This window comes from Carcharhinus amblyrhynchos, chromosome 4 (genome assembly GCF_965287045.1).
Source record: "Carcharhinus amblyrhynchos chromosome 4, sCarAmb.v2.hapA, whole genome shotgun sequence".
Lineage (NCBI taxonomy): Eukaryota > Metazoa > Chordata > Chondrichthyes > Carcharhiniformes > Carcharhinidae > Carcharhinus > Carcharhinus amblyrhynchos.
Genome location: NC_137327.1, coordinates 48,842,785 through 48,867,417, shown reverse-complemented (window position 1 = coordinate 48,867,417; position 24,633 = coordinate 48,842,785). Strand labels below are relative to the sequence as shown.

The following is a 24,633-nucleotide window of genomic DNA, read 5'->3' as shown; positions in this document are numbered from 1 at the left end:
GTTGTCAGCAAACTTGAAAATCGAATTGGAGGGGAATTTGTCCATACAGTCACAAGTGTATCAGGAGTATAGTAGGGGGCTGAGAACACAGCCTTGTGGGGCACTGATGTTGAGAATGATTGTGAAGGAGGTGTTGTTGCCTATCCTTACTGATTGTGGTCTGTGTGTTAGGAAGTTCAAGTTCCAGTCGCAGAGGGAGGTGCCAAGGCCCAGGCCATGGAATTTGGAGATGAGTTTTATGGGAAGGCTGAGCTTTAGTCAATAGATAGGAGTCTGACATAGGTGTCCTTGTTATCAGGGTTGAGTGCAGGGCCAGGGAACTGGCCTCTGCTGTGGATCTGTTGCGGCAGTAGGCAAACTGTAGTGGATCCAGGTAGTCTGGGGAGCTGGAATTGATTTGTGCCATGACTAACCTTTCAAAGCACTTCATAATAGTTGAAGAGGGAAAATGAACAGGTAAAGCGAGAAGGAGCGGGAGAGTGGGACTAATTGGCTAGCCCTCTCTGAGCTGTGATTCTATTCTTCCAGTTACTCAACCAGGACATTGGTCCTGAAGAAAAGTCACAGCCTTGAAACATTAACCCTGTCCCTGCTCCCAAAACTACTGCCTGGCTGCTGAGTATATTCCACCTTTTCTGTGTTTATATTTCAGCCTGTCAGAGATGGGAACTAATAGAACAAGCAAATAAGTAACACATGGGATGTATGCCAGTTAACATATCTGTAAACACATTGTTAAGTGATGGATGATGAAAACTAAAGAGAGGTGATGCGATTCTATTCCCTCTAGGATTCCCCTGCTTAACCCCAAACACATTCTTCAGGGCAGATAGAGAGAGGAGATGGCTTGTGAAGTTGAGAGAGCTGGCAGCGTGGGTTCATACAAATAATCAGGACGGCAGAAGGTAAGCTGGAGTTTCCCTCCTGCTCAAACTACAATGCCTGTGAATCATAGTGTGCTTATGGGTAGCAGTGTTTGCAATGGGTGAGGGTGGGTGGGGTGGGGAGATTGATTTGTGTCACACTGGGGAGGAGGGATGATTTGTGTTACACTGGTTGGGGGGGGGGGGATGATTTGTGTCACACTGGGCGGGGGGGGGGTTGATTTGTGCCACACTGGGGGGGGGGGTGATCTGTGCCACACTGAGAGGGGGATTGATTTGTGCCACACCGGGGGTGGGGGGAGGGGGTGGGGGGGTGGTTGGTTTGTGTCACACTGAGGGGGGGGTGATTTGTGCCACACAGAGAGGGATTGATTTGTGCCACACTGGGGGGTGGGGGGGGTGATTTGTGCCATACTGGGGGTGGGGGTTGATTTGTGCCACACTGGGGGGTGGGGGGGGGTGATTTGTGCCATACTGGGGGTGGGGGTTGATTTGTGCCATACTGGGGGTGGGGGGGGTGATTTGTGCCATACTGGAGGGTGGGGGGGGGTGATTTGTGCCATACTGGAGGGTGGGGTGGGGGTTGATTTGTGCCACACTGGTGGTGGGGGGGTGATTTGTGCCATACTGGAGGGTGGGGGGGGGGTGATTTGTGCCATACTGGAGGGTGGGGGGGGTGATTTGTGCCATACTGGGGGGTGGTGGGGGGGGGTGATTTGTGCCACACTGGGGGGTGGTGGGGGGGGGTGATTTGTGCCATACTGGAGGGTGGGGGGGGTGATTTGTGCCATACTGGGGGGTGGTGGGGGGGGGGTGATTTGAAATCTGCTTCTATTCCTTAATTCAAATCTTGCCGCGCTGAGCCACGTGATTTCCTAGAAACTCTGCAGGGATATTCTCGGAAACAGCGAGCCGCCTTTCAGTTTCGGTCTCACACGAGTTGTTGCTCAGGCTGCCGAATGGAGCCAGTGCTTCTTCTGTGTGGCCGCTGGTGACTGGGTAGGTGGGCACTTACTGGTAACTGGGTGGGTGGGCAGCCGGCTACCCCAACCTCTTGCTGCTTTCAGGGACCACCTGAACGGGAGGGGTGAAAGGGGAAAGGGAGCCAATATTAAAGGAGCTCGGATGAGTTAAAATTCCGAGCCAGGGAGCTGGAAGCTGAAACTCTTCAATTACTTCTGACGTTGGAGCGCTGCAAATCCATCCTTAATCTTGGGTGGGGAGTTTGAATCGGTCTCTTATAGAGTGGAGAGGGATGAATAGCAAAGGGGGCATAGGAAGGAGTTGTTCAAAATGATAAGGGTAAGAGCCATGTCTCAAGGAGAGAGAGACTGACAGAATCAGAGTGAGATGAAAGGACATTGTAACTGTGATATATACAACTTTTACATCAGTGGATGGCAGCACCTTGTGGTGGATTTGCTAGCAGGTATTGGAGGGTTGACGTTTCTGAATGTTTGTAAGTGGTTTTGTTGGGTGCCGGTTATGTATTCTGAGTTACGTTTATTCCTGGAACTGGGAACTGGATGATGCTGATTTCAGGCTGGGGATTTTGAAGTCCGGCCTGCGGGAATCTTGTACTGGCGAGGGTTCTGTATGATTGTTATAATGCGCTCAACCTCAAGAGAGTTCTCCGGCTCTCTTGCTCAGATCGATGGACTGGGGTCCAAATGCATCACTTTTCGGAGGAGGTGGGGTGGGGGGATGTAAAGAAGAATTTGTGTATGTGGCTTTCACCACCTCCAGAGGTCCGGTGAGCCACTACATCCAGTGAAGTGAAATGCTCTCGCGTGGCGGTGTGCTGTAATAATATCAACACAAGGAGCATGTGCTTCCCTTTGTTGCGCCTCTTAATCATTCAGTAACAGCACTTTTAAGGAACTTCATTCGTTTAAAAATAAGTCTTGGAATATGCGGAGGTGGTGAGCAGTTCTGTACAAATGCAGCTATTTCCTCTTTCAAGGTTATTTCAAGAATAAGAGAACAATTTAGTGATATTCCGTGAAAAATGCCATATATCTATAGATGATGATGTCTCCGCTAAAAAGTATATTACCTCAACCATAATCTATAAAAATATGTACATCAGGGATAAAAAAAACTCAGATAAGTGGTCCCAAGTGAATGATTTCCTAAACCTTACACACACAGCAGAATATTTAACACAGCTACCAGTGAAAGTCACACAAAATGCAGCAATTAGTCAATATAATTCTTAAAAAGGTCAGAGCCATTAATTTCAGATTTTGAATTCAAACCTATAAGTTGCCTAGAAAGTTCTAATCCTCCTATGTTAATTTATATATCATAATTAGCTACCCAACTCTTGGCAGCAATTAGTGCTCCCACCCTGATCCCACTTCTGGGAAAATGGCCTGGAGATGGGATTGTACCAGCAAACCGGCATGATGGCCAACAGTACAAACTTTTGTACCCACCCACTTCATAATCACCCTCCTCGGGGCAGGTAAAAATTCTGCCCATTAGGTCTAGTGATCAAAAGCATCAAAAAAGCAGATTTTTAGGCATGTCTTAAAAGAGGGTGAGATGGAACAGATTGGAAAGGGAATTCCTTGCCTTATTTCCAACTAAAGGTACGGCCACCAACGGTGGGGGTAAGGAAGTGAAAAACTCAGGTAATCACCTATAGAAAATGTATTTCTCTAGAATGCATCCTATTGCAAATATTTTCTGCTGACGTGTCTCCTGTAGAAAGTATTTATCCCCAAAACATCTCCTTTTAAAATATAAGAACACAAAATGTTGGAAAGCCCTGACAGCATCCGTGGAAAGTTCTGGCAGTATCCATGGAAAGGGAACAGGGCTAACGTTTAAGCCTGGATAACCCTTCGTCATTGTCAATAGTTGTTTAGTTGCTCTGCATTGAGTGTCGTAAGGGGCCAAGATCTCAATCACACCACCAATGGATTGATCTTAAAATGATCATCCTCATTCCTCCCTATCTCTGTGTTCTTCCAACTCTGGCCTCTTATGCATTTTCACTTCCTTACCCCCACCGTTGGTGGCCATTTCCACTTCCTTACCCCCATCGTTGGTGGCCATACCTTTAGTTGGAAATAAGGCAAGGAATTCCCTTTCCAATCTGTTCCATCTCACCCTCTTTTAAGACATGCCTAAAAATCTGCTTTTTTGATGCTTTTGATCACCAGACCTAATGGGCAGAATTTTTACCTGCCCCGAGGAGGGTGATTATGAAGTGGGTGGGTACAAAAGTTTGTACTGTTGGCCATCATGCCGGTTTGCTGGTACAATCCCATCTCCAGGCCATTTTCCCAGAAGTGGGATCAGGGTGGGAGCACTAATTGCTGCCAAGAGTTGGGTAGCTAAGTATGATATATAAATTAACAGAGGAGGATTAGAACTTTCTAGGCAACTTATAGGTTTGAATTGAAAATCTGAAATTAACGGCTCTGACCTTTTTAAGAATTATATTGACTAATTGCTGCATTTTGTGTGACTTTCACTGGTAACTGTGTTAAATATTCTGCTGTGTGTGTAAGGTTTAGGAAATCATTCTCTTTCACTTGGGACCACTTACCTGAGTTTTATTTTGGATATCAAAATATCAAAAGCATTATTGACAAAGCTGCTGAGGTCCTTAAATGTACCTTTTTCCTCTGTGAGCGAACAGTAACGCAGATTCACTGAAAACCATTCATTTTAATTTAAAACAAGGCCTGTAAGATTGTTCAACCAATTACATGCAACAATTTTTCAAGTTTAACACTTCAAGTGAGACTGTCCTAAATAGGTTGTAACATGATTTTCACCTTATAAACATGTTTGAACTTATGTATGTTTGCATTGAACTGCACATCGATTTGTGGTGATCACTATAATGTTCAGAGATAAGGGAAATTCCATAGTCCTAGTTGACCACGGCTGCTCTCCCCTTTGAGGGTGGCACAATGATGAGCATTGCTGCCTCCCAGGGACCCAGGTTTGATTCCGGCCTTGGGTGACTGTGTGGAGTTTGCACATTCTCCCCATGTCTGCATGAGTTTCCTCCCACATTCCAAGGATGTACAGGTTAAGTGGATTGGCCATGCTAAATTGATTGTTAAGGCGGGCTTTCATCACCGCTTTACATCCATTTTGCAGCAGGAAATGCTGTAAAATCAGGCGTAAAGCGGCTAGCGTGAATGACACTCGTTTTCGCAACTGGTGGAATTTTATGGCAGCCGGATTTCCGGTGTGGTCAGTTCTTGCCGGAAATGGGCGAGAGGTTGGTTAATGTATTTAAATTTATTTGAAAGTTCATTTTAATGTGTTTGGCGAGCCCTGTGCTCAATTGTCCAGGCTCGGCACTGAGGTCCCGGGGAGGTGGAGGAGGTGGTGCCAGGAGTTGGGGCCAATGGGGAAAGGGGCCAGTCGGGGGCAGTGCTGGGGTGGGGCTAATGGAGCACAGTGCCAGGAGGAGGGGTCAGTGGGGGCAGAGGCCTGTGGCGGGGCGGGTCAGTGGGGCAGGATGGTCAGGGGCATGGCCTGTGGGGGAGGGTGGTGTGCTGCCACTCTGCATGTGGTTGGTGGGACAGAGCGGCTGGGCTGCAATCAGTGGGGGAGAGGGGCCATGATTGGTGGGGGAGGTGGATCTCAATCGGTTTGGGTGGCAGGGGGGTTCAGTGGGCTGCATCTCAGTCTGTAGGCCCCTACAGTTGAGGGGGGGGGGGGGGCAGCTGTTTGAGGCTACCTGCAGTACCTCTCTCTCTGTCCCCTGGGGGCCCAGCACCTGGAAGGTCCAGGCTTGCTTTTGGGCTGCGTAGCCATTTGACTACTGCCCTCATCAGTGTCTGGGGCTGTAGTTGTCTTGGGTGGGATGCTCAATTAGCAAGTCAGTGCAGACTTGGTGGCCAAATAGCCTCTTTCTGCATTGTAGGGATCCTATGATTCTATCGGGAGAACAGACTGATAATGATTTAACTTGAGGATCACCTCACCACAAACAAGGAAAAGGTTAAGAAGATGGGCCTTCATGAATAACCTTAGCTGGTACAGGAATTGAACCTGTAAAGTTGACATAGCTCAGCATTGCAAACCAGCCATCCAGCCAATTGAGCTAACCAGCTCTCATATCAAGATATGTTAATGTAGTAATTAGCTCACTTGCAAAATATTGATTTTTATATATTCTAATTTATATATTTTGAATATTGATGTTCTATATCCCAAAATTTCCTCTGTAGTCACTATATTCAGAACTCACAATATATATATTAGGACTAGAGGGCACAGCCTCAAGATAAAGGGGGGGCGGTTTAGAACGGAGTTGAGGAGGAACTTCTTCACTCAAAGGGTGGTGAATCTCTGGAATTCTCTGCCCGTTGAAGTGGTGGAGGCTGCCTCGCTAAATATATTTAAGACGCGAGTTGATAGGTTTTTGATAGACAAGGGGATTAAGGGTTATGGGGAGAGGGTGGGAATGTGGAACTGACACACGACAGATCAGCCATGATCTTATTGAATGGCGGGGCAGGCTCGAGGGGCTAGATGGCCTACTCCTGCTCCTATTTCTTATGTTCTTATATAGGGACAGAGGAGATGTCAGGGGTAAGTTTTTCACTCAGAGGGTGGTGGGTGAGTGGAATCGGCTGCCATCAGTGGTGGTGGAGGCAAATTCAATAGGGTCTTTTTAAAGACTTCTGGATGAGTACATGGGACTTAATAGGATTGAGGGGTATAGGTAAGCCTAGTAGGTAGAGATAAGATTGGCGCAACTTGTGGGCCAAAGGGCCTGTTTGTGATGTAGTTTTTCTATGATTCTATGATATAGCATGAAGTTTATCACATTCATATTTTCATAATGTGCAATACATAACACACAGTAAGTGTTAACAATTCTAGGTAATTCTTGCTCATGTACAGAAAGACGACGTTGCATTGAAGAAAAAGAAGTCGTGGATATGTAGCAAAAAAAAGGCAAATTTAAAATGGGACTCAAAGCCGCAGCTAAAGGGAAGGTGTTGAGGAGGTTTTTTTGGAAACAAGGAGGAGAATGGGGTGGTCAGGGAGCTAGAAAATAAATTTGAAAATAGCTGGAAAAGATTTCCCAGGAACAGCAAAGTAGAGGATGCCTCTGTGAGCTCATACATGAAGGGGAGAGACCCCTAAGTTGTTGGAGGATGTGGATGAGTTTTAAGAGTGAATCTTGAAGTACAGGAAGGTAGTAGAACTTGAGAAGGAAGAAGGTGGTGTAAATGCAGGATTTCATGTGGTTGATGACTCTAATTGTGGCATTCTCAATGAGTTACAACTTCAGGTTTGCTGCCCTGAAGGTGAGGCAAGAGATGATAACGTAGGAACAGAAGTAGGCCATTGGGCCCATCAAGCCTGCTCCACCATTCAATTAAATCATGGCTAGTCATCTACCTCTGAGACACTTTCCCACTTTCTCCATATTCCTTGAAGTTATTAGTCTTCACAAATCTATCAATTTCTATCTTGAACATGGTCAATGATTGAGCTTCCACAGCCCTCTGGGGTAGAGAATTTCAAAGATTCACCATCTTCTGAGTGAAGAAATTCCTCCTCATTTTGTTCTTAAATGGCCTACCCATTATTCTGAGACTGTGTTCCCTGGCTTTCGACTCACCTGCCAGGGGAGAAGGCAGGAACTATAAGTTTTGATTTGTAGTACAAAGGTAGCGGCAGAGATGGCCACCCTTGTGGAGAGAGGAAATAAAGGCGTCCTGGTAACCAAGATAATGTGGAGTAGCAATCTGAGTTTATGGCTGAGTACCATGCTGAGGTGTTGCAGCTCCCCACATCACCTGAGGTAGCTCCTGTTAAATAGAGGCAAGGCCAAAGCAACTGCTAACAGGAGTTTGTGAGATTGTCCAATTACTCGAGGAAACATCGTCTTATGTCTGCCAGGAAGTTGAATGATAGTGTGTAAGAAGCAGAATGTGATAGTGAATGAGGTGCAGCACAGTAGGTAGAGCCCTTTCCCCATTGACCTGCACATTAATTCTTCTTCAAGTATATATCCAATATTCTTTTGAAAGTAATATTGAATTTGCTTCTACCGCCCTTTAAAGCCGTGCATTCCAGAGCAGTGTGGAAGCAAATTGCTCTTTATCTTGAGTCTTGGCCTTTTGTTTAAAACCATATGTTGTGTCCTTTGGTTTCTGACCTTTATCTCCTTACTAACTCTATCAAAAGCCTTTTGAACATCTCAATTAGATGTCCTTTTAACCATTTCTACATGGAGGAGAACAATCCCAGTTCCCTGAAGTCTTACATTCTGCTAATGCTCTAGTAAATCTCAATTTTTAGACCTCGACATAATTTCTCGAGTCTGGTGCCAAGAATTGGATGCAATCCTTAAGATGGGGGTCCAGCTAGTATTTTATAAAGATTCAGCTCCACTCCCTTGCTTAGGTAGAGTGTGCTTTGTGGTTGCTAACTGTGATTAAATATATTCCTGGAGGTTCCATCACATGACTTGCCCCCACACTCCAGCCATTAATCGGCCAACACATCCATCCTTGTGATTTCATCCTTCCTACACCAATGGGAAAGCAAAAAGACTCATTATCCAATTGGATGATGCTTCACTGTCAGCCAAACAGCCTCTCCATCCACATTTCAATATCTTTGTATCTGATAAAGAGAAAATCTCCAAGTACAATGACAAAAAAAACAATCTTTTTTCAAATCCTGATGATTATTTTCCAGGATTGCACACTGCAGTGTCCCAGAGATTGATTTTCAATTCTTGGAGACTCCAGGCTAATCCTGGAGGGTTGGAAATGCTACTCTGTTTGCAAAGCCAAGGATCCAGAATGTTTTCTTAAATGCCTTCTCAATTTGTCTTGCCACCTTCAGACATTTGTGTCCATGCACCCCCAGCTCTTGATGTTTCTGTTTCATTTTAAAGTTTAAACAGATAATCTAATTTGACTTTTCGGACCAACAGTGAGAGATTGTACTCTCCAAACCTCATGATCACTGGTGCCAGATTTTTATTTCTAGATTTAAAAAGATTTGAAGCTGTTTTTATGATAGAATTTGATCTGATGAATGCACTGTTAGTTCAGCCCCTGTAGTTGACAGTAGTTTCAAATCTTAACCAAGTCAAGCTGTGGAATGTTTGGGTTGTGCTGACAACTGTTTCACAGGCTGGAATTCCCCCATCTATGGGTTCAATGGCAAGCTGGGGGGGGGGGGGGGGGGGCAGCGGTGGTGGATTTGGCAGGAGTCCAAAACTCCATTCCACACTGGTGTGAATTTCATAGAATCATGGAATCTCTGCGATGCAGAAGAAAGCCATTTGACCCATTGAGTCTGCACCAACCACAATCCGATCCAGGCCCTATCCCTGTAACCCCACGTATTTACCCTTCCAATCCCCTGACACCAAGGGGCAATTTAGCATAGCCAATCCACCTAACCTGCAAATCATTGAGCTGTGGGAGGAAACTGGAGCACCCAGAGGAAACCCATGCAGATGCAAGGAGAATGTGCAAACTCCACACAGTCACCCAAGGCTGGAATTGAATGTGGTTCCCTGGTGCTGTGAGGCAGCAGTGCTAACCGCTATGCCACCTTGCCACCCATGGGATCTTCCACTGGTGCCCACCATCGCAGATCAGGAAGCTTGCTCTAGGCCAGCATGGAGCTGATTTGCATCCTGCTATTGGATTGCAGATGATAGACCGACCAGAATCACCTCCCCACTCCCAATTCTCCATGATGTCAGTGGGAAAACATGTAGGTCCAGAGTTCATTTGGAACAACATGGTATGCAGATGTTGAGATTCAGCTGAACAATGCCTGGGCTGCCTCTGGAATTTGGGATGGAGGCTGCCTGAAGCCCTGGACCCCAGAACTCCAAAACAGTGGGCGGGGAAAACATCTGCAGGTGGATCTTCCAGGTTCAGTGTCATGATAATGTTCATCTTCCAATCTGAGTGTTCCTGGAGACAGTTTTTTTTTGGGGGAGCTCTATCTTTCTTCAAAGATGGGTCAGTGATGTTGGGCGCATTTTCAAGATGGCACCCAGATATCCATTGGATTTATAGAATCATAGAATTTCTGCAGTGCAGAAAGTGGCCATTCAGCCTGCACCAGCTCTTCAAAAGAGCACTTTACCCAGGCCCTCCTCTCTGTCCTATCTCCATACCCCCATGCATTTACCGTGTCTATTCCACCTAACCCACACATCTTGAGACACTAAGGGGCAATTTACCATGGCCAATCCACCTAACCTTCACATCCTTGGACGTGGGAGGAAACCTGTGCACCTGGAGGAAACACATGCAGACATGGGGAGAATGTGCAAACTCCACACAGACAGTCACCCGAGGCCGGAATCGAACCTGGGTCCCTAGCACTGTGAGGCAATTAAACATGTGTGGTGGCCACTGTGTCACCGTGCAGCCCAGCCACAAAATATGGCGCTAAGCTCCCAGGTGTATAATTAATGAGGTTGGGGTTGGAAGATATGGCATGGCTTCTTGTTGGCCTTTGCAATGGGAAACATTCCACATTTCTACCCTTGCCAAGAGAATTCCTTCCATCAATACTACCAAACATTGTTTTGCTAGGGGCATGATTCACAGAGTTTAGAGAAGTGTGCTGGCTTCTTTGGTCCAACAGCTCACCTGATCACCATTGGAGCTGTAGAAACTGTGAACGAATTGGTACTAAAACTCTGGACTCGTGACAAAACTGATCTTTAGCATGCATCAATTTTGGACAGACCATGAATCTGTGTCCTCAAGCTGTCCTTCGATGTCTGGTGATGTTTTGACTCCTATTAAAATCCACTATCAGCATTATGTTCTTACAGAAGTGCCAGGAATGAGGGTGGATCCAGTGTATATGTCACTTCTGATGCTCCAGTTCCCCCTAAAAGTTTTACTCATTTGGGTGAAGTGTGGCCACTATGTGTAGCATTAGAACAATGATGTAGGGAGACTGAACCAGGCACTAACTGTAGGTTAGGGACAGATTTGATCTAATTTCAGCCCCAGTGGGCAATCTCAGTGTAATGTTGTAGGCTTTTCCCCAAGTGACTGTGTGCTATGCGAGGCTCCACGAAGATTTATCTGCATGCAGGAGTACAACATTGGTGGCTTATCCTTTTAGTTTAATGGTTGGGCAATAAATTGTCTCTGCCTTAATTGGGTACACCAGTATTGTCATATAACTACCACTGCAAAATAATTGCCATAAAACAGGTTTGTGGTTATATTATTAATTGTTAATATTTGACTGAACAGTTGTGAAGTCCCTCCAATTCTCTCACCCTTTTTATAGAGAAGCTTCAGTTCAATGGTGATCACTTGTAGAAGTGCCAATTCTCTCCAGTCTTATAGTATAAACACATTGGGATTAGTCCAAACTGAATCTAGTTTCGATGCAAGTGAAAGAGACCTTAAAAGCTCTTGATTGCAAAGTCATTGTTGTTTTCAATTTCTTGCACTTTCACAACCTGATTTAAATGCTGCAAACCAGTCACTGTGCAACCATGGACATTGGGGGTTTTTTTTCAAGTGGAACTATCTAAGTAAGGCTGGGTATTGCCAATCAACACAGATATGAGAAATGTAACCCAGCAACCTTCCTGAAAAAGAACCATCAGCTGTGTTTGAAAAGGAATGACGGTTTTCTGATTAGGATTTTCTTTTCATTACCTTTGATTTATGCTCTTGCAATGTAGTTGAGTTTTTATTCAGATCTTGTGGCCAGAATGTCACATTGCTCGAGCGCATGTCCCATGCAGCAGAGTGTGAAACCGGCTGAGAAAATGTCAGCTGTGTAACCTGACATCCTCTTGTACTTGCGCCATATTTCGGTCAGCTTGTGCAAGAGTCGGAAGCGCGTCCATCATCAATCAAGCAGGCAGTTTTTTAAATGGAATCTCTACAGTGCAGAAGGAAGCTATTTGGCCCATCAAGCTTGCACTGACTCTCTGACAGAGCATCTTACTCAGGCTCGCCTCCACCATCCCAATCTCCATAATCCCACACATTTACCATGGCAAATCCACCTACCTATACATCTTGGAACAATTAAGCATGACTAATTCACCTAACTCACACATCTTTGGACTGTGGAAGGGAACGGGAATATCTGGAGGAAACCTACACAGACATGGGAAGAATGTGCAAACTCCACACAGTCAGTGACCCAAGTCAGGAATCGAACCTGGGTCCCTGATGCTGTGAGGCAGCAGTGCTAACCACTTTGCCACTGTAATGGACAATTAAGAGGCCAATTGAACAATCATATATGGTCTGTCTGCTTATGAAGTTGTCAGGTAGGCTGATTGGCCAGGCAGCCTTTACGTTCTTACTGTAACCTCGATCCAAGGCAGGATGAAATGTCTGGGCTCAAATGAAATTGAAAAGGGCCGAGGTCTGTGTTTGAATGTGCTGCATAGACACTCATTGCAGCGTTTTGCATTACAGTTTATTCTTTGCAGGTCCACTGCAGTCTGAGACCCATAGTACCTGTCTTCTGGGGGAGCACATTAGAAGTGCCAAGACTGCTCCCTCCCTTTGCTCAGTGACTGCACTACCCCCCCCCCAACTCCTCCCCCCAATTTCTTTGGTGACCTTGAGCCTTTCTCAAAATGCATTTCACACTGTCCATCTGTTAATTGGCCAGCCAGTGTGAAATCACCTTCTGGTGCCAATTATGGCTGGTGGTATGTCTCTCAACCATTTCTGGACTGACCGAATGCGCGTGCCTGACAGATGGAAAATTCAGGCCTATATTTTGAAAGAAATGAGGACAAAGTTTTAAATCACAGTCCATACATTAAGCAAAAGTCAAATTTGCTGGAAGCACTTAAACATTTTTAGGTGTGATGATACTGTGCCTTTAAGAAATGTATTCATCACATTTCCTGTGAGGGGTATGTTTAAAATTCAGCTCTGTATTACATGGTGCCGATTTGTCTGCAAACCAGGCAGCTCACATGCTGAGAATATAGGCTAGTGATTGATTATAGCTAAAGGCGTGTTTGTGTAAATGCATTTTTGTTTATTTGGCTTTTCCACTGGAGTTGCAGATTAGGGTTTTGATTAAATTGGTTGACAGTCATTTATTAAGAGGAGGAGCTAAGCTTACAAGGAAAAACAGGTAGTTACTGCCAGGTTCTGAAAGAAGCAAGAGGTGTCTGTCTCTGTCTCGGGAGGCTGATTTTTGGGATCTGTTAGGAGAAATAGATCTCTCTTTCTTCCTTTCCAGAGGTGTTCTGGAGCCCAAGCACATAAGCCTATGTATTTCTAATTTATTTTGAAGAGGTGTTTAAGTCTGTAAGAGGAATATTGCTTGAATTGGAACTGATAGAGATAGTTAGCAATTAAGAATTGTATCTTGTCATGTTTAAGTGTTTCAACTGTTAAAGGTTAAGCTTATTCATGCATTGTAGTTAAACAGTATTGTTAAATAAAGTTTGTTTTGATAAAAGCTTCCTAGTCTGTCAATAGAATCACATCTGGAATGAAATACCTTATCTTCATATTAATGCCAAAAAGCGGTTGGGTTCTAGCCAGGCTTAATAACGTGCTTTGGGGTTTCTGATCTGTATGTTAACACAGGAAACAGCTGCAAGGAAAGAAAAGTGTAAAGCTTCAGGTATAATCCTTTACAAGTGCTGGTCTGAGGTGTTAATTATTCTCTCTCTGTAGCTTGTTTTCAGCATTTTTCTGGTCCTATTTTGCACTTTTGGAACCTTGCAGTATTTTAGTTTCTTGCCAAGAAATCATTGTTTTACAATTTGAGCATGTGTATGTTTAACGTACCAAAATGGCTGTCCTCTGGCCACAATTCACAGAACCATTCACCCATTAACACCAACCTCTGGTCTCAGATTTGGATCATAAAATCCCACAATGTAGAGGGAGGCCATTTGGCCTATCAAGTGTGCATCGACCACAATCGCACCCAGGCCCTATCCCCATAATCTCATAGATTTACCTTGCTGGATCCCCGATCACTAAGGAGCAATTTAGCATGGCCAAGCCACCTAATCTGCACATCCTTGGAGTGTGGGTGGAAACTGGACCACCTGGAGGAAACCCATGCAAATACTGGGAGGATGTGCAAACTCCACACAGACAGTGACCCAAGCCGGGAATCAAACCTGTGTCCCTGGCGCTGTGAGACGGAAGTGCTAAGCACCATGCCACTGTGCTACCCTCATGGTCTCACCTGTAAAATCTGCTTTGAACTCCATGTGCATGAGAAGACTCCTTAAACTAATAACTAATTTAATTGTGCAGCCATCTAAGGAAGACAACTGATATTATTAATCAATGACTTTACTGCAGATTATTGCTGTTCATTATTTCACTGGCTGTGATGAGTGCAGTTTCTCAACAAAAGAGTTGGAAGTTAAAGTTTTTATGATTAAGTAGCTGCATTTATTGAGACATCAGAGTTACTCAATTGCACTTCCTGTGGAAATATATATTTTTCTGAACTTTGGAAGAAACCTCGTAGGCTGAAAAATACCATCAATGCATGTGATTTGTGAGTGTGAAGCGATCCCACAATGATAAATTTACCACGTTGATGATCTGTGTCGATGTATTTGTGCTGCTGTTAATTTTGTCATTGGCATTCACCTAGAATGGAAGCTGATTTTAGTGCAGAAAATTCATTTAAATCAGTAGGAGTTTGCACTATGCAAGCACTGACTTATTTTCTCAGGCTCTACAGCAGCCTACCCAAGGGTCCTTAAAGAGATCACAAAGGACCAGGCAGCTACATCTCCTTTCAGTTGTATCACTGTGGAGTCAGGTGAAGCAATGATGGTCCTTCTGATCCTATGTTAACACTGCAGGGTGCTGCCAGGGCACACACTTTGATACCTCCCATTTCATGCCCACCTCCTGCTCCCATTGCCCTCAAATTTACCAGCAGCTGTCTAGCTGAAATTCAAATGGTCTGGATTGACAAACTATGTTGAAATTTCTGATAGGTGTCAGATAGATTCCAGTGAGGCTTGAGAATGAATTTGGGTCGGTTCTTGTGCATTTCTGTCCTGGCACATTAGAAGAATGTGCCAACCATTCCACAGCCCTTACAGACACTACAGTGAATCATAGGTTGAGCACCCTGGGGAAATGGCTGGTATGACAGATTGCGTAACCCCACACCAAGTTCATTGGGAATGAAGTTTAAAATGGATTGAAGGGGAATCTATTATTCTTTTTCCTTTTGAAACGAAAAGGTTAAACGAAGTGCACCATACATTGTTCACAGTATTCCCATCCCAACTAGTTAATCGAGTTCCTTTGCTATGGTGACTGAAATAAGGAAGTCATGTAGAGTGGCGGAATGTGACTGGCACCACTTCTCAGGAAACAAATTAACTGTGACCTTGCAGAAGCCAAGTATGTGAAGAATAGAACCAATAGCAGATGCTTTCCGTCCTGCTAAATAACCTGATGGCCTAATATATTTTATCTTCCTATCTCTGTTTCTCCTCCCTTCCTAGAGGCCAAAAATAGAGAATTGTCACTATTTTGGTGGTTTTATAACAAAAAAGTGAATAGTGCACAGTGCTCCTTCCCTCCTCCAATTAATTCATTGGCATCCCTGATGACTGGAGCTATAAGAATAGGAGTAAACTATTCATCCCTGCAACCCCATTCTACTATTTACCCACATTGTAGTGGATATATATCTCCATTCCATTTAACTGCATTTGTTCTATATTTCTATGATGCAGTACAGAGGCATGGTAGCACAGTGGTTAGTACAGCTGCTTCACAGCTCCAGGGTCCTGGGTTCGATTCCCGGCTCGGGTCACTGTCTGTGTGTAGTTTGCACATTCTCCTTGTTTCTGCATGGGTTTCCTCCGGGTACTCCAGTTTCCTCCCACAGTCCAAAGATATGCGGGTTAGGTTGATTGGCCGTGCTAAGAAATTGCCCCTTAGTGTCCAGGGATGCATAGGTTTGAGGGATTAGTGGGTATAATATGTAGGGATATGGGGGTAGGACCTGGGTGGGATTATGTTTGGGACAGACTCGATGGGCCAAAGGGCCTCTTTCTATGGGTTCTATGGTTACAGAAGGAGGCCATCAACCCATCGAGTCTGCACCGATAACCATCCCAACCAGACCCTATCCCCATAACCTCACATATTTACCCTGTTGATCCCCCTGACACCAAGGGGCAATTTAGCATAGCCATCAACCTAACCCGCAGATCTTTGGACTATGGGAGGACACTGGAGCACCTGGAGGACACCCCCACAAACATGGGGAAATCCACACAGACAGTCACCTAAGGCCAGAGTCGAACCTGGGTCCCTGGAACTGTGAGGCAGCACTGCTAATCACTGTGCCACCGTGCCATCCCGGTACCATGACCCAACAAATGTCTATTTATCTTAAAAGCTCTGTTTGTCTGCATATCCAGGGAGAGTTTTTCAACATTCCTTTGTGTGAAAATGTCATTCCTCATTTCACTCCTGAATGGCCTTCATCTAATTTTCAGATTACCTCCTTGTTCTTGTTGCATCGATGTGGGTATGCCGGCGTTGGACTGGCGTAAACACAGTAAAAAGTCTGACAACACCAGGTTTTAGTGTAAAAACTTGATGTCTGTGTCGATATGCGCAATCTTCTTGGAGATCCTCAGGTTTTAAAACCTGGTGTTGTCAGACTTTTTACTGTGTTTACGCCAGTCCAACGCCGGCATACCCACATCATGACTACTATCGACACCGCAAACTGCCGGATCCAAGTGGAGAGGATCTCCAAGAAGATTGCGCATATCGACACAGACATCAAGTTTTTACACTAAAACCTGGTGTTGTCAGACTTTTTACCTTGTTGCATCGAGCAGAGGAAATGATTCATCTGTATCTACTGTAATGATTCACCTTATCATTTTAAACCCCTCAATTAGATCGTACCTCAGACTTCTATACCCAGAGTACAAGCCAAGTTCACACAATCTCCCCTCATAATGTAATCCTTTGAACCCAGCTATCTTGCAGTGAATTTGCACTGTACTCCTTAGAAGTTTAACATATTCTTCTGGAGTTGTGAAGCACAGGGCAGAACTCAATGCCCCAATTGAAGTCTGACCAAGGCTCTGTACAATATACTCATCACTTCTTCCCCTTTGTGCTCCAGCCTTTTGCTTTCTGCACCCATCTGCTGGTTTGGACTGATTTGGGCACCCAAATCTCCTCTGTTTCTCCCCATGAAGAACATATTCTGCTGCTATCTTTTTCAGGATGATCCCTTACTTGTCTACATGAAATTCTGTTTGCCACTCTTTGCCTCCTCACATAATCTGCTTTTTATGACCATTTATAACTACCTGCTTCCATCTACTAAACTTGTTGTTCCTCTTAACTTGGTGTCATCAGAAATGAATTTACCACTCTCTATTCCTTCATCCAGGACATTGGTAAAGATGGTGAGACGCTAAGGCTCAAATAGCTAGGTCTATATGGATCACTTCTTGTTGGACACCGTTATTTGTTTTGGGGGTGGCACAGTGGTTAGCACTGTTGCCTCACAGCACCAGGGACTTGGGTTTGATTCTCAGGTTGGGTGACTGCCTGTGTGGAGTCTGCACATTCTCCCCATGTCTGCATGGGTTTGCTCTGGTTTCCTCCCACAGTCTGAATGATATGCTGGTTAACGCTGGCCATGCTAAATTCTCCCTCAGTGTACCGAACAGGCAGCAGAGCGTGGCGACTAGGGAATTTTTGCAGTAACGTCACTGCAGTGTTAATGTAAGCTTAGTTGTGACTAATAAATAAATATAAATTTTACCTTTACCAGTCAAAGACTTTCCCCTTTATCCCAACTTACTATCTCTTATCTTCCAATCAATTTAGCAATCCATGTCACAAAATGGCGTTCTTTCATTAACCCACTGCCCTACATTATTATCTATTAGATCACCAAATTCAAGCAACTTTCACCGATTACCAAGCACAACACCGATGCATGGGTTGATTCTTTTTTAAATTCCTGACAAGAAACTATGGGATCAGTTTTTCACCAACCTGGCACAGTACAAGTCCCTTGTGATTGAAACCGTGGTGCCCCACAGCTATCCCACCTCTTGCACAGAATGGCTGGTGGAAAATTGTCCAGCCTATATGATACCCACTGGTTTGCAGAGAGGGGTTCTGGGTGCTCTTGGGCAAGGTCGAGGCCTAAACATTACTTGTGGGGCCAGGAGAAACACTCTGACTCCAGGAAAGGTGAAATACTCATCTTTCAAAAGGGCTTTTCACATCTTGATGCCCCAGGGCCAGCTTCAGCCTGTAGGAAAGTTGCAGAAAGTCTATTGCTCAGGCTGCAGTTAAAATTGCAGTTGGCCGGATCACATTAACTTTATTAAGCCCTGATCAGAATATTTGATGTGGATGTGCCGGCGTTGGACTGGGGTAAACACAGTAAAAAGTCTGACAACACCAGGTTTCAGTCCAACCGATTTATTTGATAGTAAACGTTTACTATCAAATAAATCGGTTGGACTGAAACCTGGTGTTGTCAGACTTTTTACAGAATATTTGAAGCAGCTTCAGCAAAGTTTGGAAGCTGCAGGATGTGTTTTGGATTGTGACCAGCATGCTGGGATTAGGGTTAGAGTTAAAATCCACCCCATTTGCTCAGAAATGAAGAATTTGTTGCGTGTGTATAGAAAACTGACTGCACACATTGTTGGATATGGAGAATGTTGCTGAGTGTACACAGAGAACTTGTGTTCTTCCCATTAACTCTGCTTTTCAGGGAGGTGGGGGAGGTAGAGGCCATACTGAAATGAGTTTCGAGAATATCATTCAAGTGGATATGAACTCCCAGTACAGAACTGCCCAAGAATTTGGCATTAAATGTGATGCATGTGATGAATACAGGAAATTATAAATTAAACTGCATTTTGATTTGATATATTATTGTCACATGTATTGAGCTACAGTGAAAAGTATTGTTTCTTGCACGCTATACAGACAAAACATACAGTTATAGAGTACATAGAGGAGATGGAAAGGAGAGAGTGCGAAATATAATAGAACATAGAACATAGAACATTACAGCGCAGAACAGGCCCTTCGGCCCACGATGTTGCGCCGACCAGTTACAAAAACAATGACCCACTAGCCTATACCAATCCCTTTTCGTCCATAAACCTATCCAGAGATCTCTTAAACGCCCCCAAACTAGACGCATTTACAACTGCAGCAGGCAGGGCATTCCAATCCCTCACCACCCGCTGGGTAAAGAACCTACCCCTGACATCCGTCCTGTAGCTACCCCCCCTTAATTTAAAGCCATGCCCCCTCGTGCTAGCTTTCTCCATCCGAGGAAAAAGGCTATCACTATCCACCCTATCTAAACCTCTAATCATCTTATATGTTTCAATAAGATCCCCTCTTAGCCGCCTTCTTTCCAACGAAAACAACCCTAAATCCCTCAGTCTCTCCTCATAGGACCTCCCCACCATACCAGGCAACATCCTAGTAAACCTCCTCTGCACCCTCTCCAACGCCTCCACATCCTTCTTGTAATGCGGGGACCAGAACTGCACACAGTACTCCAAGTGCGGCCGCACTAGAGTAGTGTACAGTTGCAACATTACACTGCGACTCCTAAATTCAATCCCCCTACCAATAAACGCCAAGACACCGTACGCCTTCTTAACAACAATGTGACAGTTATAGCTAGGATGTAGAGAAAGATCAACTTAATATTTGGGAGGTCCATTCAAAAGTCTGGTGGCAGCAGGGAAGAAGCTGTTCTCGAGTCAGTTGATACGTGTTCTCAGACTTTTGTAGCTTTTTCCCCGACAGAGGAAGATGAAAGAGAGAATGACTAGGGTGCGTGGGGTCCTTTATTATGCTGGCTGCTTTTCTGAGGCAGCAGGAAGTGTAGGCAGAGTCAACGGATGGGAGGTTGGTTTGTGTGATGGACCGAGCTACATTGACAACCTTCGTTCCTTTTATGGTAAACCCAGGTGGTCAAACTGGTGTCACTTATTAATTACAGCAGTCAAGTCATCCCAACCAGCATAGAAATGTTAGTTTTGAGGTTTCATTTAGTTTCACAACCCATACAATTGAAACATATATACCCGTCACAAAGCACAGTGTAATACATTCCACTACTAAGCCTGATATCTTAGATTTAGAAATCTCTTGTAGATGAATGTCCTCACTTCTTAAATTCAGTGATTGAGTAGTTTTTTGTTTGAATCTGCACATTGCCCACTCATTTGCTGTTATTTGACAATCACTATTTATAATGAAAATGTATTTTCATTAAATGTCAACAAAGATTGACAAAGAAGTTGATAAAGAAGGGTAGGAGAAGCTATGAAGCTGGGCTAGCACTTAATATAAAAAAGGATAGCAAGAGTTTTTATAAATATATAAAAAGGAAGAGGCTGGCTGGGGTGAACATTGGTCCTTTAGAGGATGAGAAAGGGGACCTAGTGGTAGGGGATGGGGATATGGCTCAGGTATTGAATAACTTTTTTGTTTCTGTCTTCACGGAGGAGGACGTGAATAATTTGCCGGGTGTTAGTGATGGAAAGGTGGTAAGACTGGAGGGTCTTAATGACATTACTGTTACTAGAGAGGCGGTGCTCGACAGACTGGAGGGGCTGATTGTGGACAAGTCCCCAGGACCGGATGGAATGCACCCGAGGGTTCTGAAAGAAATGGCGGAGGTGATAGTGGATGCCTTGGTGGTTATTTTCCAGACGTCGCTGGATTCCGGGGAAGTGCCGGAAGATTGGAAAACAGCTAATGTTACGCCGTTGTTTAAGAAGGGTGCCAGGCAAAAGGCGGGGAATTATAGGCCGGTTAGTTTAACGTCTGTGGTGGGTAAAATGTTAGAATCCATCATTAAGGAGGAAATTGCGAGGCATCTTGAAGGCAATTGCTTGATAGAGCGGACGCAGCATGGTTTCATTAAAGGGAAGTCGTGTCTGACAAATTTACTGGAGTTCTATGAGGATGTGTCTAGGGCGGTGGATAGAGGAGAGCCGGTGGATGTGGTCTTTCTGGATTTTCAGAAGACGTTTGACAAAGTGCCTCACAAGAGGTTATTGCAGAAGGTCGAGGGACATGGAGTTGGGGGTAGGGTGTTAGCGTGGATAGAGGATTGGTTGTCAAATAGGAGGCAGAGAGTGGGGGTCAACGGGTGCTATTCGGATTGGCGGATGGTGACTAGTGGAGTGCCCCAGGGGTCGGTGCTGGGGCCTCAGCTATTTACCATTTATATAGATGATCTGGAGGAGGGAACCGAGTGTAGGGTGCCGAAATTTGCTGATGACACCAAGATTGGGGGAAAGGCAAATTGTGCGGAGGGTGTGGAGAGTCTGCAGAAGGATCTAGATAGGCTGGGCGAATGGGCCAGGAACTGGCAAATGGAATTTAATGTTGGCAAGTGTGAGGTGGTCCACTTTGGTAGGAATAATGGTAGGAAGGACTATTATTTACGTGGCGAAAAACTGCAGCAGGCGACGGTGCAGAGGGACCTGGGGGCCCTTGTGCATGAGTCGCAAAAACCCAGCTTGCAGGTGCAGCAGGTGGTCAGGAAGGCGAATGGGATGCTGGCCTTCATAGCGAGGGGGATTGAATATAAAAGTAGGGAGGTCTTGCTGCAGCTGTATAGGGCATTGCTGAGGCCACAGCTGGAGTACTGTGTGCAGTTTTGGGTGCCGCACCTGCGCAAAGATATTTTGGCCTTGGAGGGAGTGCAGAGGAGGTTTACTAGGCTGATACCGGAGTTGAGGGGGTTGAGCTATGAGGAGAGGCTGAATAAACTAGGCTTGTACTCGTTGGAGTTTAGAAGAATGAGGGGAGATCTCATTGAGACGTATAAGATGATGAATGGGATGGATAGGATAGAGGTGGAGAGACTCTTCCCGCTCAAAAAAGACAGTAGGACTAGGGGGCACAGCCTCAAGATAAAGGGGGGGCGGTTTAGAACGGAGTTGAGGAGGAACTTCTTCACTCAAAGGGTGGTGAATCTCTGGAATTCTCTGCCCGTTGAAGTGGTGGAGGCTGCCTTGCTAAATATTTGTAAGACGCGGGTTGATGGGTTTTTGATAAGAGAGGGGATTAAGGGTTATGGGGAGAGGGCGGGAATGTGGAACTGAGCCACGACAGATCAGCCATGATCTTGTTGAATGGCGGGGCAGGCTCGAAGGGCTAGATGGCCCACTCCTGCTCCTATTTCTTATGTTCTTATGTTCTTATATTTTATTCACTGGCGTGTGATAAGCATTTTTATTAAAAGCTACTCTATCCTATGGACCAGTTGGTCTTTCATTTTTCCCTATCCATATGATGTATCAGAGAGATACCAGCGAGCAGGTCACAGTGATCTGAAATTCCCTAAACATTCTGATGTGTTTAAGGGAAATTCCTGTTGCTTTGCATTGCACTGTGCAATAAATGGCAGATTTGAGCGTGACAGATTTCATGAATTTTTCAGCAACCCATCCAGACTCTAAACACTGTGAATCAACCAATCTCGTTGAATGATACTCACGGATGATACTGAAATAAGTGGGAAAACAGGCAGTGAAGTGGATATAAAGATTTTAGAGATGGATATAGATAGGCTCGGAGAATGAGCAAAAATTTGACAGATGGAGTTTAATGTGGAATAGTGTGAGATTGTCCATTTTGACAGAAAAAATAAAAAGGCAAATTATTACCTAGGTGGAAAGCAGATCCAAAATGCATCCAGGCAAAGGGACCTGGGTGTCTTATATTCATGAATCGCAGAGTTGGTATGCAGGTACAGCACATAATGGAATGTTGGCATTTATTGCAAAGGAACTTGAGTATAAAAGTAGAGAAGTGTTGTTGCAATTGTATAGGGCGCTAGTGAGACCACATCTGGAGTATTATGTCCAGAGAGAGCATTAACTCAATACAGAGAGTACAAGAGCGAACATTCATTCATTCATTACAAGAGAGAAAGCATTAATTCAGTATAGGAAAGAGGATTAACTCAATATAGACAGTACAGGAGAGAGCATTAACTCAGTTTAGACAGTACAGGAGGTAACTAGTAGAGCTGACCAAGGAGAACTGGTGGATGTGGTTTATTTAAACTTTCAGAAGGCTTTTGACAAGGTCTCACATAGAAAACTACTATGTAAAGTTAAAATGCATGGGATTGCGAGTTGTGTCTTGAGATGGATCAAAAGCTGGTTAGCAAAGAGTTGGCGTAAATGAGTAAATTGGTAAATTGGTCTCCTTATTTGAGGAAAGGTATGGTGGCATTGGAGGCAGTTCAGAAGAGGTTCACCAGATTGACTCTGGGAATGAAATGGTTGTCATATGGAGAGAAAGATTAAACAGTTTGGGCTTATACTCACTGGAGTTTAGAAGAATGAGAAGGAATTTAATTGAGGTATATAAAATTTTAAAAGGGATTAATAGAGTAAACATAGACCAAATGTTTCCTCTTATGGGCCATTCTTTTACACATTCCACATTTGCTCATTTATCAGTTGATTGATTCCTTCTTATTCTTTATTTCAGTGCATTTCTTTAACAGAAACATGCCTCAACCAAGACTAAGAATGGATTCATAATCTCTGGTCACCACATATTCAGGAGTGATAGAGAAGGAAAAAGAAGATGGGGATTAGGGACAGATGTGGTGGCAACAATTCTGATGAAGAACGATGTTTCAATGCTAAATAGAAAGATTTAAAATGGTTCTGTGACTAAAGTTATTTGGCTTGGACTCAGGACATGAGCTGTTATATTACTGGGAGGGGAAATTTATGAACAGGATGGTAAAAGGTTGGAGAAGATGTACTAAGGAGGTTGGTATTACTGAGGCTTATAGATCAGGACTTTCCAGACTCGCTTGACCCAAAACTGGAAAATCCTGCCCGAGATCAACAGATTTTTCCGTGGCCTGCCCCTTGCCTGCTCCAATTCCTGTGGGACTTAAAATTTGCCCCTATAAGTCACCTGGAGCGCAAATGGAATACATCTGAGGTTACTGAAAAAGCAAAGATAGAAACAACAGAGGTACTGAGCTCAATCACTCAATCCTCATTGAATTCAGGATGATGGCAGTGGACCGGAGGGTTGCTATTGTTTTACCGCTATGGAAGAATGGGAAAAAGGATAAACCAGGAAACAAGGGGCACGCCATTCTAACATTGATGATGGGACAATGTGAACTTCCAGTTAGAAAGGCATGGGCTAATCAAGGATTTGTTAAAGTTGTGTCAAACTTGATTGAATTTTTTTTGTGGGGAAAGTTGATGAATTTAGTGCAATAGGTGTATGTACAGGATTTTGGAAGGCATTTGACGAAGTGCAAGACTGGAGACATATTATGAAAGTGGAAGAGCATGTACAGGATTTTGGAAAGCTTTTGATGAAGTGGTACACTGGAGACATTATGAAGGTGGAAGAGCATGGATTTAAGAGAAAAGTGACAGTATGAATAAAAATTTGTCTCAGTGACAGGACATAAAATATGGTGCTGGATGTTTTTGAAACGGGACTGTTTTCAGTCATGCTGCACAAGGATCAGTTTTGAGCTTGTTACCATTTTGAACTTTCTGTAAATGACTTCCTCAAATGCAGGGAGCAGTGTTATTATATTTTCAAATGATATGAAACTTGGAAAAGTAAAGATAGTGAAGAGATGGTAATAGGGTCCAGGATGACAGAGATAGGGTGGTGAAATGGGCAGAATCAGGGCAGATGGAGTTTAATACTGCCTGAACCGAGTGCAGACGGGCGTAGGG

At 44.4% G+C, this 24,633-nt stretch overlaps 1 protein-coding gene across 1 annotated transcript in view; it reads left to right on the top strand.

Annotated features, from left to right (window-relative positions):
- Nucleotides 1-799: 799 nt before the first annotated feature.
- The window catches only part of nlrc5 (NLR family, CARD domain containing 5), a 171,937-nt gene continuing 148,103 nt past the window's right edge, over nt 800-24,633 (top strand). Inside the window, exon 1 of the mRNA XM_080187115.1 lies at nt 800-905. The gene's annotated coding sequence lies outside the window, so the exon portion shown is untranslated. The remainder of the gene's footprint in view (nt 906-24,633) is intronic.